The sequence below is a fragment of the Elephas maximus genome, chromosome 13 (genome assembly GCF_024166365.1).
Source record: "Elephas maximus indicus isolate mEleMax1 chromosome 13, mEleMax1 primary haplotype, whole genome shotgun sequence".
NCBI lineage: Eukaryota > Metazoa > Chordata > Mammalia > Proboscidea > Elephantidae > Elephas > Elephas maximus.
This window is the reverse complement of record NC_064831.1, coordinates 77,634,458-77,651,194: the sequence shown is the minus strand read 5'-3', so window position 1 is coordinate 77,651,194 and position 16,737 is coordinate 77,634,458. Positions and strand designations below refer to the sequence as shown.

The 16,737-nt window shown below is 49.2% G+C and overlaps 1 protein-coding gene across 4 annotated transcripts in view; it reads right to left on the bottom strand.

Annotated features, from left to right (window-relative positions):
- Positions 1–16,737, bottom strand: part of NTRK3 (neurotrophic receptor tyrosine kinase 3) — a 473,624-nt gene that overhangs the window by 336,721 nt on the left and 120,166 nt on the right. The gene's annotated exons all lie outside the window — the stretch shown is intronic.

Sequence of the window (16,737 nt, the reverse complement as noted above, 5' to 3'; positions counted from 1 at the left end):
GGGGGGGTGACTTTACAGGAATGCCTCTGAGAAGATAACATCAGAGCTGAGACAGGAAGAGTGAGGATGAGTCAGCTGTGTGCACGGGAGGAGTGTTCCAGGCAATGGAAGTAGCACGTGCACGTGTAAAGAGGGACCTGGGGACCCAAAGTTTGGCCAGTGAGGAAGGAAGTGGAGGAGCGGTTTGAAATACATGAGAGACAGGAATGTACCACCTCACTTTTCTGGACTGAACTGTGTCCCCCAAAAAATATGTATTGTCAATTCTATACCCCTATCCCTGGTTAAGAGCTCGGCTGTTAACCAAAAGATTGGCAGTTCGAATTCACCAGCCATTCCTTGGAAACCCTATGGGGCAGTTCTACTCTGTCCTATAGGGTCACTATGAGTCAGAATCGACTTGATGGCAGCTGCTTTAGTTTTGGTTTATACCTGTGGAGGAGTGTTTACTCAGCATTAGGCTGAGTTTGTCAAAGACAAAAGCTGAAGAGATGATAAGAAAACTATAGAAGTTCAGTCCAGAAACTCCTAGAGAACTGAGATACCTGCATTCAGAAAAAACAGTCTCTAAGGTGAGTTTTTTTTTTTAAGGTAAGTTTGGAGCCCTAGTGGTGCAGTGGTTAAGAGCTTGGTTGGGGAAGTGACATATATTTAATTACCTTTTCTACAACTGAGAGGCCAGGATTGGAAGCTGGGAGACCAGTGAGGAGGCCACTGCAAGAGAGGCTTCCAGCCAAGAGAAGGGAGTAGAGCTAATGAAGGGGAGGGAGTCAAGATACGTGTTGGAGGTGGAGCCTTCGAGATTCCTATTGGCCTGGGTCTGGGAGAGGAGGGAAAGAGACCCGAGCAATCAGGTGTATGAGTGGTGATGCCCTTCACTGAGAAGAGGAAGGCTGGAAAAGCATCACATTTGCAGGGGACACTGAGCTTCTTTTTATTAAGGGTCACAGGAAAATTTGGAAAGGGCTAATGATAAATGTACTTAGTGTCAGTGAATTGTACACGTGAAGAATGTTGACATGCCAAATGGTTTGTCGCATATTATTTACCACAATAAAATAAAAGAGTATCCCCTTCTTTGCAAATAAGTCTCAGATGGCTGTTAAAATCTAAGGAGAAATCAAATAGGCATTGAATACATGAGTCCAGAGTTCATGGGAGAAGTTCAAGCGAGGTGAGATGACATGGGGCAAGCATACACACAGCTTGTAATAGGAACAGATAGGCAAACACAAGAACACCTGCAGGGTGGGGCTTCCACTTCTCATTTCATGCAGCCCAGTCTTGGATGGCTTGGTAATAGATTGGCCTGAACTGGCTAGATCGCCAAGACAGCTTGTGACTGCACTGGGGAGGCCTCCCCTACTCTGAAGTTCCAGGGTGCAGGGTGGCGAAGGGAAGAGGACCACAGGGAGGTGTCTCCCGAGTGTACTGAACCCAGCAAGGAAGCTCTGCTCTCTCCTCTGCAGTCGACATTCTCTCCTGTCCAAGTCCTTCAGCCCACAGAATTCTTTCCGGGCGAGCTCCCCATGCCCCCACACTCTCACCCCACCTCTCTGCAGGGCTGCAGAGCTCATAAGGAGCAACACACGCTCACTAAAAGCCTATAAACCTTCAACCATGCAACATACTCAGCTTCACAAAACCCCAGCCAACCCTATGTCTCATTCGTACCAACTTCAGAAGGAAAACGTAAAAAACAAACCAGTTCCCGTTAAGTCTATTCTGACTCATGGCATTCCCACGTGGGTCAGAGTAGAACTGTGCTCCATAAGGTTTTCAGCAGCTGACTTTTTTGTAAGTGGACTGCTAGATGTTTCTTCTGAGGGAGCCTATGGGTAGATGGTCAGCAGCTGAGCCCTCAACCATTTGCAACACCCAGGGACTCTGATCAGAAGGACCAAGGCCAGACCAGACCTACTGTTATTGAGTAGATTCTGACTCATAGCAACCCTGCGTGTTACAGAGTAGAACTGCTCCACAGGGTTTTCTTGACTGTAACTTTTTTTTTAATTAATTTTTATTGTGCTTTAAGTGAAAGTTTACAAATCAAGTCAGTCTCTCATACAAAAATCTATACACATCTTGCTATACACTCTTAATTGCTCCCCCTGTAATGAGACAGCACACTCCTTCCCTCCATTCTCTCTCCTCGTGTTCATTCAGGCAGCTTCTGACCCCCTCTGCCCTTTCACCTCCCATCCAGACAGGAGATGCCAACACAGTCTCATGTGTCTACTTGATCCAAGAAGCCCATTCTTCACCAGTATCATTTTCCATCCCATATTCCAGTCCAACCCCTGTGTGAAGAGTTGGTCCCAGTAATGGTTCCTGTCGTAGACTAACAGAAGGTCTGGGGACCATGACCTCCACGGTCCTTCTAGTCCCATTGACTGTAACTTTTACAGAAGCAGATCACCCGACCTTTCCTTCCCTGGCGCTGCTGGGTGGGCTTGAACTGCCAACCTTTAAGTTAGTAGTCAAGTGCAAACTGTTTACTCCACCAAGGACCTTGGTAAAAGAGTTGCAGGAGAATCATTTGAGAATACCATCTGGTGCAAAGCTTCCTGCAGGGGCTCATCTCCTGCCTGGAAGAGTGGAGCAAGGGATCAGACACGACCCCCTTCTCCATTCAGTCACAGACCTCACACTAGGTACTGAACTTGGCTCTTAGATTAGAACATGGGGTCAAAGGCAACAGGTTTAGGAACCACTCAAAGTCTCCACTGGCAGTGGCCTATATGATGTTTTAATAAACCTGAGTATTTGATTCAGCCAGATAGAAGGGTTTTGCTTTGTTTTGTTTTTCTTGGTTGACCGTCTAGGCCAGGCAGCAGCAATGGCAACAAAAGCTGGACGAGCTCCACACTTCCTAACCCACTAGGGAATCCCTGCAGAGCTTCAGAAAGACTCCCAGGGCCTCCTTCCACTTCCCGGCCACACCAGTGCTCGCTTGAATGAAACGTGTGGTTCATGGTTCTGGAGCTAAACAGCAGAATGGCGTGGGGATTCGCTGAGCCTTGGGAACATGCCCCCCGTAAGATGCAAAGCAACTGCCAGGAACGAGGAGGCCAGGAGACAGGCGTGCTCCTGGTGCCACGGGCCCCCCTGCCCGCCTGCGAGTGCGGAGCAGGCAGAGAGCACCCAGAGAACTTGGGGAGCCTAAGGCAGGGAGCAGACTGCCAGCAATGTCCTTTCTCAAAGGTCATGTTTTGCTACATTAGGCAGAAATGTCAAGAGAAAATTGGATTATGAAAGAAAGAAAATAACAGGCATGCCAGGCAAATAAAGAATAAAAAATAGCATTATCTCCATATTACAAGTTAGAGGAGGGTGGGGGACACCTGGGTAAGGGGGAGCTGGGGTCCTGCTCTCCCAGGCTGTTATCCCAGGTGACACCTGGCCTCGTCTCCTCCCACTGCTGCCTCAGGCACTGAGCTCTCCCTGGAGAAGAACGGTCCCCTTGGACTCCTCCAGGACTTTGTCACATAGAGTGGCCACGGCCACACTCATGCACCATGTTTAGGACAACCATGGACTTTACCACGGCTCGTTCTCCTTTTCACCAACTGCCTCGCAGGTGCCCAGACCACATTCTCGTCTTGCTGGGGAGTAAGGGCTGCCTTACTCCATCTTATTTCCAGCTGTTTTCTCCTCCGACACCTTCCCCCTGCACCACCACCACAACCAATATCTGCCATTTATCCTGAGCTTATGAGGTGTCCCACCACCCATCTGTCAGTCTGTCATCCTGTGGTGGTTGAGTGATGTTATGATGCTGGGAGCTATGCCCCCTGTATTTCAAATACTAGCAGGCTCACCCTTGGCGGACATGTTTCAGTAGAGCATACAGACTAAAACAGACTAGGAAGAAAGGCTGTGCCATCTACTTCCAAAAAATCAGCCAGTGAAAACCCATGAATCACAACAGAATATTATCTAGTATAGTGCTGGAAGATGAGTCCTCTAGACTGAAAGTCCACCACAAAGGACTTGAGCACACCAAAAATGGTGAAGATGGCACAGGATCGGGCAATATTTCATTCTGTCATACATGCGGTCAACATGAGTTGGAACTGACTCGATGGCAACTAACAACCACGTGCCAGGTATTGTGCTAAGAACTTTTGTTCGAATTGTCTTGTTTAATATTTAAAGCAACCACACAAGGCAGGTCTTATTATCATCTCCATTCTACAGATGAGGAAACTGGACTCAGAGAAGTTCTGTCCAAAGTCAAGCACAAAGATTAGGATAACATGCAAGAAGCAAGAGACCCAAGACACGATATGTACATCCCAGGTACTCACACGTCCCACCCCATGCATGTTCACTCAGAGACAGGGACACTGTAGTGCACAAATCCAGGGAAGCGTGCAGTGCACACGATTGTGCAGCTGTACTCAGCAGCCCTGCCACAGACACACAATAGAAGCATCCACCCCCAGAGTCAAACAGACACACAAAGAAAGCAGCAAAGCAAATATGCACACCAGAAGACAAGGAGAGCACGCATCTGGCCATCCTGCCCTCACAGGCATTTATAACTGCTCGCGGTACAGGACAAATGGGGAAGCCCAGACACAGGGCTTCAACATGACCCACTGCGCACTAAGGTCTCACTGCCCCGTTTTCCCTTTAGCTGGTGCCTCACCTATATTCACCTGTCATCAGTTATTGATGAACTGGTTACCCAGCTCATCAGACAGAGTTTAATTAAGAACTATCCTGCCTCCGAGCCCCACGGCAGCCTCCTCCCGGTGCCTCCTCCGTAACAGATCCATTATCACCCATCTCTGACTTTTTCTTGGGTCGATGGCCAGTTTCCAAGCCACCTGACCATCGGAATTAATTTGGCAAGCAAGATTTTACGAGATGATGCTTCAAACACTTTCCCAAAATTCAGTTTGGTGACATTGTCCCCTCTATCCCTCATCTGAGACCACCAAACAAAGCCATTAATTTTGCCCAGCACAACTGGCTCTCACACAGCCCAGACTCTGGGGTCCAGAGGCGATGAGTGATGATGAGCCAGCCACTGGATGGTCTGGGAACAAGGCGCCAGACCCACACATGCTCAAACTCTGGGCCCTGAGGGGTGACAGGGCTGGGACGGGCCTTCCCCTATTAACTACATGGTAAACAGGGATCCTCGCAGGCCTACTTACATCTGGGCCACCTCCCTCTGACCCACAGAAACCTCAGCATTGTAATCTAAAATCCTCCTGAGAGGCACCTGACTACAGCAGGCATGGAGCCCATGGTTGGGAGGATGTCACCCGCTCCCCTCAAAACCCTGTTGCCCTACAAAAGGATCACTCCAGATAGACCCTGTTGCCAAAAGAAGCCAATCAGATGAGTTCTTCTCTTGCCCCAAACACAAACCATGCCCTTTAAGAAGAGCCTCCTAAGCCTCACCCAGGAGTCCCTGGGAGGCACAGATGAATAAGCACTCAGCTACTAACCAAAAGATTGGTGGTTCAAATTCACCCAGAGGCACCTTGGAAGAAAGGCCTGGTGATCTACTTCCGAAAGGTCACAGCCATTGAAAACCCAATGAAACACAGTTCTGCTCTGCACATATGAGGTCACCATGAATCAGAACTGACCCGACAGCAACTGTTTTTTTTCTAAGCTTCATTTATCCTCAAGATGGAAGGCTCTGTGAGTTTCTTGGAATAAGAGTGCAGGTGCTATTACCAAGCACCTCTGGTTCTATTTGCAGAGATAGGCCCAGTGGGCAGGTCTATCTCAAGATATGAGTGTGAAGGGATCACCAGTGGCAGGTGTCGTATCCTCCCTTTGCCATCAAACCAGGCTGCCCACCCCTCCATTCAGCCAGGCATCTCCATCTGCTCATGCCGACATCACAGACCCTCTGTTAGCTCTGCTCCCATTCCTGCTCCTCCATGTCACCATCTCTGCGTCTCCTCAGTCCCGCTCTCTGGCCTTGTCTCCAGGCTCAGCCCTTGACAGCCAAGTTGGCTGCCCAGCTGTGATCCTGAAAGCCTCTCAGTCGTGGTTTTCGGTCACTCCCTTGCTCTGCCTACTCCTGGTTGCTCTGGGTAACCATGCTCCCAGTCAGGTGCCAGCCCCTAAGATCCAGGCTGGGGTCTATCCACTTGGCTGGCTGCCCCCCCAGATTTACCTCAGCCCCCAGCTGCAGAGAATCAGAGTGTGCTCACCTTGCACCCCAAAGTTGAAAAGCCATGCTTAGTGGCTTTTCCTGGAGAGGAGAATCTATCCTGCTGCAGGTGAGTGGCACTAACAGACACTCCAGATGGGCTCGGGGCATGCAGCATGTCCATCCGGAAAGACAAGGAAGGCCTGGCCCCTCCCGGTCCCGTAGGTGCCCAGGCTGTGACCTGCTGGCTACAGTCATCCAGGACACATCTGATTTCTTGCATCCACAAAGGTGGCATGTTACTGTGAAAGGAACACTGCTCCCTTCCTTAAGACCCAACACCTCCTCAGCAATCTGCCTGTAGGCTCCTATGTTTCCCCATAAGACAGGTACCTCTTCGGTCCTCTTGGACACAGTCAGCCCTCTCCCTCCACGCCAGAGCCAGGAGTCATGTGAAATTCCTGAAGAATTCAGAGGAAAGGTCAAGAAGGAACTCCCGGATGCAGCACCAAATTCCACATTAAAAAAAGAGAGAGAAAAAAACCAAACTCATTGCCATTGAGTTGATTCCAACTCATGGTGATCCCATGTGTCACAGAGTAGAACTGCTCGATAGGGTTTTCTTGGCTGTAATCTTTACAGATGCAGATCGCCAGGCCTTTCTTCTGTGCCCCTGGTTGGGTTCAAACTGCCAACCTTTAGGTTAGTTGTCAAGCGCAAACTATTTGCACCAGCCCCCACTGCTGTCAAGTCAATTCCAACACACAGAAACCCTATAGAACCGCCCCATATGGTTTTTAAAGCTGAAATCTTTACAGAAACAGGCTGCCACATCTTTTTCCCATGGAGCCACTGGTGGGTTCGAATCGTCGACCTTTCGGTTAGCAGCCAAGTGCTTAACCACTCAGCCACCAGGGCTCTGTTTGTGCCGCCGAGGGACCTAAATTCCACACAGAGTTTGCTGAAGAGGAACAAATCCAGGAGAAGGATGGAGCTGACAGTCCACTACCCAGTTCTCCAAAAGCCAGGGAACTCTTACTCTTCACCACTCTTAACCCTGTGACTTACGAGCACAGTCTGCCCCAGGCCTGGGATGCCTATAGTTCACCAGGAAGAGCAGTTCGGTGGCTTATCTTAACATCCTGGTTTTGAACCAGGTGGGAAGGAAGGAAGTACTATGCCATCTTGTCGCCAAGGCCTCTGCTGGCCATCAAGGAGACCCCGAGAGCCAACCCATGAAACCCAGTGCCCGGGACAAAGAAGCAGGTACTGCTGCCCAGCATTCCTCTTGAAGGCCAAGAAATATTTTTGTCCATCATTGATACATTTGCTTTTCCCTCAATTAAATTGCTGTACAAGGGAGTGGGGGTTAAAGCCATTTGAGCCATTTTTATTCAGCTAAATTACCCTGATGGCTCATTTAATGAACTTTAATGAAGCCAAAATGCTTTCTCTAATCAAATCTCAAGTGACGTGCCTGGTGTCTTGACCTTAGATCAGGAGACTGGAGGCGGCTTTTCTACATGACCCTGCACTGGGCTGAGCCAGGGTTTCCCCGAGTGTGTCCCAACAATAGGAGGTCTGAAGCACATTAATAGGTATTAGAAGGGGAAAAAGTCATATTGCTTCAAAACTGTACTACACAAAATGACTGGTTTTACCAGTCGCTATTGAATCAACTCCAACTCACGGTGAACCCATGTGCATCAAAGTAGAACTGTGCTCCACGGGATTTTCCCTGGTTGATTGTTTGGAAATGGATCACCAGGCCTTTCTTCCAAGGCACCTTTCACTTAGCAGCCAAGTGATTAACTGTTTGCACTACCCAGGGACTCCAAACCAAGTTAACCAAGTATGTTTACTGCAGAACTTCTCAGCACCTACTAAGTCTCTTAAACTTATCAGACCACAGACCTTCTCTAAGGAGAGTCAAGGAAAAAGTGTCCACTTAGAGAAATGATGGTGTAGACCATGGTCAGCAAGCTTTGGTCTACAAGCCAGCAGTGTGCTTTTGTAAATACAGTTTTAGTGGAACACAGCTACATCAATTGGTTTTTGTGTTGTCTACAGCCGTGTTCTAGCGAGAATAATGGTCCTCCAAAGGTGTCCATATCCTAATTCTCAGAATCTGTGATTATGTTACCTTACATGGGATTAATGACAGATGTGATTAAGGATTACAGACCCTGAGACCTTGAGATTATGATTGATTATCCAGGTATCCCCAAAGTAATCACGAGAGTCCTTAAAAGTGGAAAAGGGAGGCAGAAGAGGGAGCCAGAGAGTGATGTGACTATGGAAGAAAGTCACAGAGAGATGCGACATTGCTGCCTTTGAAAATGGAGGGAGGGGGCCACAAGCCAAGGAATGTGGGCAGCCTCTTTTGTTATTTGTCATCAAATCCGACTCATAGTAACCCTATAAGACAGAGAAGAACAGCCCTATAGGGTTTCCTTAGCTGTAATTCTTATGGGAGTGGATTGCTGGGTCTTTTCTACCATGGAGCTGCTAGTGGGTTCAAAGCGCCACCCTTTCAGTTAGCAGTCAAGCACTTAACAACTGCACCACCAAGGCTCCTTGGGCAGCCTCTAGAAACTGGAACAAAGGCAAGGAAACAGATTTCCCGCCCGCCCCCCCGACCCCCCGCCCAGAGTCTCCAGGATGAATGTAGCCCTGCCCACACCTTGATTTTAGTCCAGTGAGCCCCTTGCGGGATTTCTGATCCACAGAACTGTTAGATAAGAAGTCTGTGTTGTTTTAAGCCACAAAGTTTGCGATAATTTCTTACAGCAGCAGTAGGGAATGAATATAGGTGACTGTCATTCCACAAAGGCAGACTTGAGTAGTTGCAACAGAAACCAAATGGCCCACAAAGCCTAAACTATTTTCTGTACGGCTCTTTACAGAACAAGTTTGCCGATCCAGACCAGCAATGTCCAACAAGACAACGGAAACCACATACACAATTTATAATTTTCTAGTAGTCACATTTAAAAAAGTAAAAAGAAAGAGGGGAAATTAATTATAATATGGTTTACTTAACCCAACATATCCAGTTGGAGCCCTGGTGGCACAGTGACTAAGAGCTCAGCTGCCAACTAAAAGATCGGCAGTACAAATCCAAAATACCAATTCAACATCTAATCAATATAAAAAAAAAATAGTTAATGAGCTATTTCACTTTCTTTCTGTACTAAGTCTTTGAAATCATGTGTATTTTATACCGACAGCACATCTCAATGTGGCCTGGCCATGTTTCCCATGTGCACTAGTCATGGGTGCCTAGTGGCTACCATATTGGACACTGCAGCTCCAGGCCATCTGTAAAAGCCCAGCACTGACTGAGGTCCTCGGTGGAGAGGAGTCAACATGTGGAGAAGTATAAATACAAGTTCTCCAAAGCCAAGTCAGGTTTCCTTTCCCCAGATGCCAATCCATCCCAGAACCCAGCAGCCATGTAGCTTATTTTTATGGAAAGAAAATCACTCCAGTTGTCCCCAAGGACATTGTACATCATTCCGTGGCTGCCAGTATCCTCTCCAGCTGGAGAAGTCTGGGGCAAAAAGGAAAAGAGAGGCTAGTGCTTGCCGTGTGCTGAGGGGATGTGGAAAGACCGTGGCCAGGCGCATGGAGACAGGGCTTGGGCACAGAGGTCTGGACCTACCTAATCAAGTCCAGATTCTACCTCGAAGTTCATGTCCTTCGTGAGATGCCTTTAAACTCCTGTTCCAATATAATCTCTCACCTTCACCTCCCTTCCACATCTTTCATCCCCTTTGCCATAACTACCCTAAACACCCAGCATGAACAGAATGGTCATGCTGGCTGCATCCTTAGAGCTTCCTAGAACCTATCTCCATACCATTGCTCTCATGCTTTCTTCACCCATCCTGCGGGCACAGTTTAAATGGTCTACCCAACTATGTCTAGTGCCATCCACTCTAAAATCTCTCCCATCCCTTTCTCCCACTGCGTTTTGCCTGGGCCCTGGTACAGCCCCCATCACAGGCTGCCTGTTTCGAGTAAAGCTGTGCATCCTTCATCAGGCTGCTTTCTTTGAAAGCAAGAACCGTTTTTTTCTGTTTGACATCTACCCTTTAGAGCACCTGGAACGCAACAGGTGCTCCAAATCAATGTGTACCAAGTTCAGCTGAAGTCTCATCAATTTGATTATACAAAGGACATCTGAACCCCTTCTCTTCTGCAAGAAGTGCTTTCTTCATACTCAGCAACTACGGCACAAGAACAAAGAAGGCTCCACAGGGACCTCCGCAGAGACAAGAAGTCCAAGGAACAAAGACGATCCGATAACCAGCAGAGTGCTGTTTCTAACCCCCTCCCACCACCCTGCCTCACCTACCTATCCTGGGACCTCTTTCTTTCCAAGGAAAGCCAGAGCTGTCCATTGCCATAAACACCCAGCCACTGGCCAATCAAGCAAGACTCTCAGAGGCTACCATTATGATGAAGATATCTCACATATACACATATACACATACACGCATACCCCACACACCATACCACACACCACACACGTACACACATACTACATACCATACCATATACACTCACACACAGATACACACACACCCCACACATGCTCCACATTCACATACACATATATACATACTCACACATACAAATACTCTACACACTATATACCACACACACCACATACACATATGCACCCATACACACACATGCACACACACACACCATACACACATACATACTCCCATACAAATACTACACACCACACAACACACTACATGCACACACATGCACACACTCTCCACAACCAGCTGTCTCATTCTGGCTCCCCCAGGAAACCAACTGAAAATCAGCCTCAGAAGGTCTGAGAATCTCTGCTTCCTTGACCCTTCCCTGCATATAAATGATTTCCTATTTAGTTTTATTTTGATGAGAAGTTGACTTTCCTCAGCAAACACATCCAGGTCCTTCCGTTCAGGAGCCCGAAGGGCAATGCTAAGCCTAGCTATGGATTCCGCTCCCAGGCCGTCCTTCAGTCCCAGGCTGCCCAGGCAGAGCCAGTCCTGTACCTCAGGCCTCGTGGCCAGGATGTGAATGGGTGAGCAGGGCAGGGCCAGAAGCTGAGTCCCTAGCCAAGCACCGAGGGGCTAGCAGCCCTTCTTGTCCCCTCAAGGCAGTAATGTTCCCCAGGGTCAGCATGAGCCACATCTCAGGGCTAGGGGCAGACCCAGAACCTAACAGCTGGAAGGGACAATGGAGACCACCATTGGAAGGGACAGTGGAGACCACCAGCCCACCTGCCTTGGCATACACATGGGGAGGTTTGGCCCCGTGAGACCCGGTCTGAGGAGAGGACATCACCATGTCACCAGGCAAGTCAGTGTTGGAGCCAGGATCCAGGCCCAGAGTGCCAGACTCAGATCACAAAGGAGGAAATGGGCTTCCAAGAGGGCAAGTGATTTTCCCAAGAGAACCCAGATGGATGGCAGTGGAAGCTGGGCAGTGACCCAAACCAGGGCAACTGAGGAAGCCTCCCGTGGGCTACAGGGGTGACCAAGAGGTGGGAAAGGTCATGGTCTTTGGTGTCACACAGATTGAGGTGGCATACCTCTGCTACTTCCATGCCCTGTGACTCTGGGTAAGTTACTTCACCTCTCTGCGCCTCAGTTTGCTCATCTGTAAAGTGGGAATGATGATAGGCTCTGCCCCTTGGGTGGTGGCGAGGATTAAGTGGGGTATGGCAGGGAAAGCACTTAGCACAATGCCTGCCCTTCGTCAGCACCCACTTGCTAAATATGGTCTATCACTGGGCATCTCTCCCCTTACTCGCCCAGATGCAGGCACCACCGGAGCCACGCCCACTTAGACAAACATCAGACAGGGTGTGAGTCTCTGTATAGCAGAAGGATGTCAGAGGTCCAGGGAATGACCTCTTAAATTCAAACATGATATAATTCAGCAAAATCCCAGTTCAACAAAATACACAGAAACCAGTAATTCCTACTTCCCTAGGGGTCCACTCGTACTGATGCCCAGTCCACCCTTCAGGCACTTGGGCAGAGCCTGAAGGTTCCCCAGGCCAGGAAGATTCAGCCCTAACACAGAGGCCTGAGGTCAACCACATGGTCAGATCTGGGTGCTTACCACTCCTCAAGGCCCCAAAACAGCCATTAAAATAAGCCTTGTTCATAACAAAATGTATCAAGAAAATACTCTGCATCACACTTTGGTGAGTGGCGTCTGGGGTCTTAAACGCCAGCAAGCGGCCATCTAAAATACATCAATTGGTCTCAACCCAAGTGGAGCAAAGGAGAATGAAGAACACCAAAGACACAAGGTAAATATGAGCCCAAGAGACAGAAGGGCCACACAAACCAGAGACTCCATCATCCTGAAACCAGAAGAACTAGATGGTGCCCGGCTACCACCGATCACTACCCTGACAGGGAACACAACAGAGAATCCCTGAGGGAGCAGGAGAACAGTGGGATGCAGACCTCAAGTCCTCATAAAAAGATCAGACTTAATGGTCTGACCGAGCCTAGAAGGACCCCGGAGGTCATGGTCCCCAGACCTTCTGTTACCCCAAGAGAGGAACCATTCCCAGCCAACTCTTCAGACAGGGATTGGCCAGACTATAAGACAGAAAATGATACTGTTGAGGAGTGAGATTCTTGGCTCAAGTAGACACACGAGACTAAGTGGGCAGCTCCTGTCCAGAGGTGAGATGAGAAGGCAGAGGGGGACAGAAGCTAGTTGAATGGACACAGAAAATACAGGGTAGAGGGAAAGAGTGTGCTGCCACATTGTAGGGAGAGCAACTAGGGTCACATAACAATGTGTGTGTAAGTTTTTGTATGAGAAACTGACTTGCCTTGTAAACTTTCACTTAAAGCACAATTGAAAAAAAAAAAAAAGAAGAAGAAGCCTTGTTTCTCCATGCCGTCTGCTTCTCACCAGACCTTGAGTGTTATTGAGACTATTTTGGGGGAATTGCTCCTTGGGAGCTTCTTTTTAGACAAATTAACCAAGAGCTAATTGCCCGGCAAGCACATGAGCGCTCTGGAGCCCAGTGAGTACTGCGTGGCAGACGTTCCCCACAACGGTCCACCCAGGGGCACAGCAGGCTGGCCTGGTGCGTGCAGCCCTCTGTCCCCAGAGAGGTGCTGGCACAGGAATGCTGACATGGGGAGGTGGCCAAGGCATCATTCTCAGGTTTTACTCAAGAGCTGTCACAACAACAGAAAAACAAAAATGCAGAAAAACATCTGTGGAAAAGTCAAGAAACAAGGCAGTTACTGACAAAAAACAAAACAGGGTCTACCAAGAAAGGAGGGAACCAAGGTGAGCATCACTGTGGGCCACACACCTGGGTGGGTGTGAGAACTGCCCAAGGGTACTGTCAAGGCTAGGAAAATCCAGAGGCAGGGAAGGCTGGCAGGGAGCAGACAGAGGGCAGGGCACTCTGCTGCTCTTCGAACCTGGAAGAAGCATATCCTTGGCCATTACCTTGTAGCTAAGCCAGGCAAGCCAGTTGCCATAGAGTTGATTCTGATTTATGACACCCGCAGTGTGTCCGAGTAGAACTATGCTCCCCAGGGTTTTCGATGGCTGAGTTTTCGGAAGTAGATCCCCAGGCCTTTCTTCTGAGGCATCTCTGGGTAGGCTCAAACCCAATCACTTGTTCTCTTCTGGGATGTAGTCTTTGGATTAGGGGAAAATCTAAGGCTCTCTTAAAATCAACAAAGTTGTGAGCAGAAAACTCTTTGGGGCCTTTTTATAAAGAAATCTGATTAGGTCAACACTGTATCCAATCTCATCTCTTTCAAAACGTGTGGTTGGAGGGAACACGGGCAAGGTGTGAACCTGGGGAAAGCATCCAGGGGAGTGGCTCTCAAACTCTGGAATGATCTGGAGGGTTGGTAAAAAGATAGATTGCCAGGCTCCAACTCCCAGGGTTTCTGAATTAGTAAGTCTGGGTAAGAGTCTGCATTTCTAAATTTGTGGGGGCAGGGAGTGGGAATGGTGGTTCAATGGTAGAATCCTCACCTTCCATGCAGGAGACTCAGATTCAGTTCCCTAACCACACACCTCATACACAGCCACCATTCCCGTCAGTGGAGGCTTGCGTGTTGCGATGATGCTGAACAGGTTTCGGCGGAGCTTCCAGACTAAGATGGACTAGGAAGAAAGGCCTGGCGATCCACTTCCAAAAATCAGCCAATGAAAACCTTACGGATCACAATGGTGCTATCTGCAGCCCATCATGGGGATGGCACAGGACCTTCTGTTGCACACAGGGTCCCCATGAATCAGGAACTAACTTAGCAGCAGCTAACAACAGGTTGTTCCCATGTGATGCTGATGTGTTTCACACTTTGAGGACCACCAAAAAAAAATACCAAACCCATGGCCGTCGAGTTGATTTCCACTCATAGTGACCCTATAGGACAGAGCAGAACTGCACCATAGAGTTTCCAAGGAGAGCCTGGTGGATTCGAACTGCCAACCTTTTGGTTAGAAGCTGTAGCCCTTAATCACTACGTCACCAGGGTTTCCTTGGGGACCACAGATCTAGTAAAGTTTTGCTTACTCGAACAGTTTACTTTGGCTTCTATTAAATCCTTCTGTCCTGAAAAGCTGCAGGATCGTACATACATGAGAAAAGCAAACGGTCATGTGCCTAGAGGTAAAGAAACACCCTGTCAGAAGCAAGAGCTGCTGAGAACAAGTGTCATGATTAACAACTGGAAAGGGGGTTAACCATCCAGTTCTGAACCTTGGCAGGCGGTCCCCCACTGGGAGAGGCCATTAGGCCATCAGCAGAAGGACTATCACAGCCCTAGAAATTGACTAAAACGAGCAAGTGAGGACCCTGCTGGCCACGGTGCCTCACTAACCTGCAGGACGAATCCTAGCTTTGTTCCACCCACAAGAGAGCCAGCTTTCTCTGCATGCAGGGTCTGGGTTTACCACCTGGAGCCTCTTTTAGGGAGGCCCTTGGGTGTTCCCTCCAGGAAGGAGACCTTTTTGAACTCCATGCCTGGGGGATGAAGGAAGACCAGAGAAAGTGAGAGAGGCAGCGAAGGAGGTCCAGGCTGCCTTAGGGGTGAGGGGTAGGACAGGGAGCAGAAAGCGAGAGAGAGACAAGACTAGGGCATCCACACTGATAAGTGGACCAAAGGCTGGAGCCCGAGCTGGGAGGAGAGGGTCTGCCTCAGAGATGTTCAATGGCCAAGAGCGTGCTTGGCGGGGAGAGAAAGAAGAAGGGGCGGGGGGGGGCAGGTTGGAGCTAAAGGGCTGGGGGAGGAAAGGCTGCCTCAGTGGTGTCCCAGGCAGGAGAGGGAGGGGTGGGGGCACACAGCCAGAAGGCAGCAGAGCCCCACTCAAGGAGAAGTGATCATGCCTGGGCTTCTTGCAGAGCGCTCACCCTCCTCACTGCCAGATGAGGGGGGGTCCCATGAAGCCAGAGGGTGAGCCAAGAAGCACAGACCTTAGCCCAGAGCCTGAAGGACTGTCTGAGGAACTGGGAATGGAGTCAGTGACTGGGGTCAGAGGGTTAACTGAGGCCACTCTCTGCGGCAACCAGGGCAGAACACAGCGGGGCTTTGCAGACAGCTGCCTGAGGACTTCCAGTGCCTTTGAAGCCTGCCTGCCCTCCCCTCCCCAGACCAGATCCTACGGATTGAAAAAGTCCTAGCAGGGCTCTGGAGCCCTAGTGGTACAGTGGTTAAGAGCTCGGCTGCTAACAAAAGGTCAACAATTTGAATCCACCAGTTGCTCCTCAGAAACCCTATGGGACAGTTCTACTCTGTCCTATAGGGTCACTATGAGTCCAAACTGACTAAATAGCAAGGGATTCAGAGCCCTGGTGGTGCAGTGGTTAAAAACGTCCAGCTGCTCGGGGGTCTGGAGACCATGGTTTCAGGGGACATCTAGGCCATTTGGCATAACAAAATGTATTAAGAAAACCTTCCATATCCCACTTTGGTGAGTGACATCTGGGGTCTTAAATGCTAGCAAGTGGCCATCTAAGATGCATCAATTGGTCTCAACCTACCTGGAGCAAAGGAGAATCAACAACAACAAAGACACAAGGTAAATATGAGCCCAAGAGACAAAAAGGGTCACATAAACCAGAGACTACATCAGCCTGAGACCAGAAGAACTAGATGGTGCCCCACTACAACCAAAGACTGCCCTGACAGGGAACACAACAGAGAATCCCTGATGGAGCAGGAGAACCGTGGGATGCAGACCTCAAACTCTCGTAAAAAGACCAGACTTAAAACGGTCTGACTGAGCCTAGAGGACCCCAGAGATCATGGTCCCTGGATCTTCTGTTAGCCCATGACTGGAACCATTCCCAAAGGCAACTCTTCAGACAGGGATTGGACTGGACTATAAGACAGAAAATGATACTGGTGAGGAGTGAGCTTCCTGGCTCAAGTAGACACGAGACTGTGTGGGCAGCCTCTGTCTGGAGACAAGATGAGAAGGCAGAGGGTGACAGGAGCTGGTTGAATGGACATGGGAAATACAAGATGGAGAGGAGGAGTGTGCTGTCTCATTAGGGGGAGAGCAGCTAGGAGTACATAGCAAGCTGTGTATAAATTTTTGTA